Source organism: Oncorhynchus kisutch, linkage group LG28, assembly GCF_002021735.2.
Source record: "Oncorhynchus kisutch isolate 150728-3 linkage group LG28, Okis_V2, whole genome shotgun sequence".
NCBI lineage: Eukaryota > Metazoa > Chordata > Actinopteri > Salmoniformes > Salmonidae > Oncorhynchus > Oncorhynchus kisutch.
Genome location: NC_034201.2, coordinates 42,292,036 through 42,294,717, shown reverse-complemented (window position 1 = coordinate 42,294,717; position 2,682 = coordinate 42,292,036).

The following is a 2,682-nucleotide window of genomic DNA, read 5'->3' as shown; positions in this document are numbered from 1 at the left end:
TGTTAACATTGCCAAAGCAAGTGAATTAGATAATTTTTATTGTTTATTTCACTTCTGTTTATTAACAGTAAACATTACACTCACAGAAGTTCCAAAAGAATAAAGACATTGCAAATGTCATATTATGCATACATACAGTGTTATAACCGATGTGCAAATATTTAAAGTACAAAAGGGAAAATAAATAAACATAAATATGGGTTGTATTTACAATGGTGTTTGTTCTTCACTGGTTGCCCTTTTCTCGTGGCAACAGGTCACAAATCTTGCTGCTCTGATGGCACACAGTCGTATTTCACCCAATAGAAATGGGAGTTTATCAAAATTGGGTTTGTTTTTGAATTCTTTGTGGATCTGCGTAATCTGAGGGAAATATGTGTCTCTAAATTGTCATACATTTGGCAGGAGGTTAAGAAGCGCAGCTCAGTTTCCACCTCATTTTGTGGGGAGTGAGCGCATAGTCTGTCTTCTCTTGAGAGCCAATTCTGCCCACGGCAGCTTTTCTCAATAGCAAGGCTATGCTCACTGAGTCTGTACACAGTCAAAGCTTTCCCTAAGTTTGGGTCAGTGTTGAAGGAATTTAATTCCTCTGTTTTAATTCCCAATTAAAATTAAACACTCTGTCAATTCATAAGAATTTGTAAGACCCTTATTTTATAGCAATGGACAGAGCCCGGTCTTAAAAGTCAAGTAACAGCCTTTATTCAAGAGAGTACTGCCACAATACAGGTTACCACAGGTTATAAACTGAAAATGACGTCATTAGTTCTAACACTACCCCGTGCCATCTCCGTTCCAGTACCAAGGCTGTGTCTCAAGCCTTCCCACATCCGTCTCCCTACCAATTTAATATAATTTACGAGTCAAGGTTTTCTTGTGTAGATAAGCATTCAAATAGGAGTCTGAAGATTTGTACCAAGGAACAGACAGTCATTGTTCTAACTTTTGCCCACGTTCACACACATTATTTTCAGTACTGGGATCCAGAAAGAAAACTCATACATATATAGAATAGTATTCTGATTAGTACATAAACAGTAACATAATAGTATTCGGATTAGTACATATATAATAACATACTAGTATTCTGATTAGTCAGTCCTGATTGAAATGTATACATAATTAGTCATCATTGATAAAAATTCCCTTAACAGTCAGTCATAGTGGTCAGGTATTCTGCCACTGTGTACTCTTTGGTTAGGGCCAAATTTAGTTACCGTAAACCCAGGAAGTTACAGTAAACCCAGGAAGTTACAGCAAACCCAGGAAGATACAGTAAACCCAGGAAGATACAGCAAACCCAGGAAGATACAGTAAACCCAGGAAGTTACAGCAAACCCAGGAAGATACAGTAAACCCAGGAAGATACAGTAAACCCAGGAAGTTACAGCAAACCCAGGAAGTTACAGCAAACCCAGGAAGATACAGTAAACCCAGGAAGATACAGTAAACACAGGAAGTTACAGCAAACCCAGGAAGTTACAGCAAACCCAGGAAGATACAGTAAACCCAGGAAGATACAGTAAACCCAGGAAGTTACAGCAAACCCAGGAAGATACAGTAAACACAGGAAGTTACAGCAAACCCAGGAAGATACAGCAAACCCAGGAAGTTACAGCAAACCCAGGAAGTTACATTAATCATTCTCTCTCTCTCTCTCTCTCTCTCTCTCTGTCTCTCTCTCCCTCTCTCTCTCTCTCTCTGTCTCTCTCTCTCTCTCTCTCTCTCTCTCTCTCTCTCGCTCTTTTTAATGAATAATTTATTTGATTAATAGATATTTATTTGTTCATTTCACCAAAGGCAGACAGATTGTTTTACTTACCAGAATCTGTATCTTCCCCATTCCAGGAAATGTTGTCATTCAAAATTACTCAATGATCTTTCACCTTTTAGGTAAAATATCATTATACAGGTCACTGTTGTCCACTCCAGCAGAACAGGTCTCCTCACAGATAGGTCACCATGTCACACTAGAGCCTTTGTGTCTGGTGGATGGGTCAGAGTGACTAACCAAGTGTGTAGTGGCGCTGGGTCCTATAACTAGACAATGGGGGTCAAGAAGAATATAGATGGAGGACAAAGTTATCATTGCATAACATTGCTGGTTCTCTATGAGTTTTCTTCTCTCTGTTCCTGCTCATGTACTTGCTACTCCGGGCATGTTGTGTTACAGACCTTTATAGAGGACAAAACATTTATCTTGATACTGATGCTTAACAATTGTGTTTAATGGCAGTTTATTGACATGTTTAGATGTGCAACGTAGTTTATTGACATGTTTAGATGTGCAACGTAGTTTATTGACATGTCAGATGTGCAACGTAGTTTATTGACATGTTAGATGTGCAACGTAGTTTATTGACATGTCAGATGTGCAACGTAGTTTATTGACATGTTTAGATGTGCAGCGTAGTTTATTGACATGTTTAGATGTGCAACGTAGTTTATTGACATGTTTAGATGTGCAATGTAGTTTATTGACATGTTAGATGTGCAACGTAGTTTATTGACATGTTTAGATGTGCAACGTAGTTTATTGACATGTATAGATGTGCAACGTAGTTTATTGACATGTTTAGATGTGCAACGTAGTTTATTGACATGTTTAGATGTGCAACGTAGTTTATTGACATGTTAGATGTGCAATGTAGTTTATTGACATGCTAGATGTGCAGCGTAGTT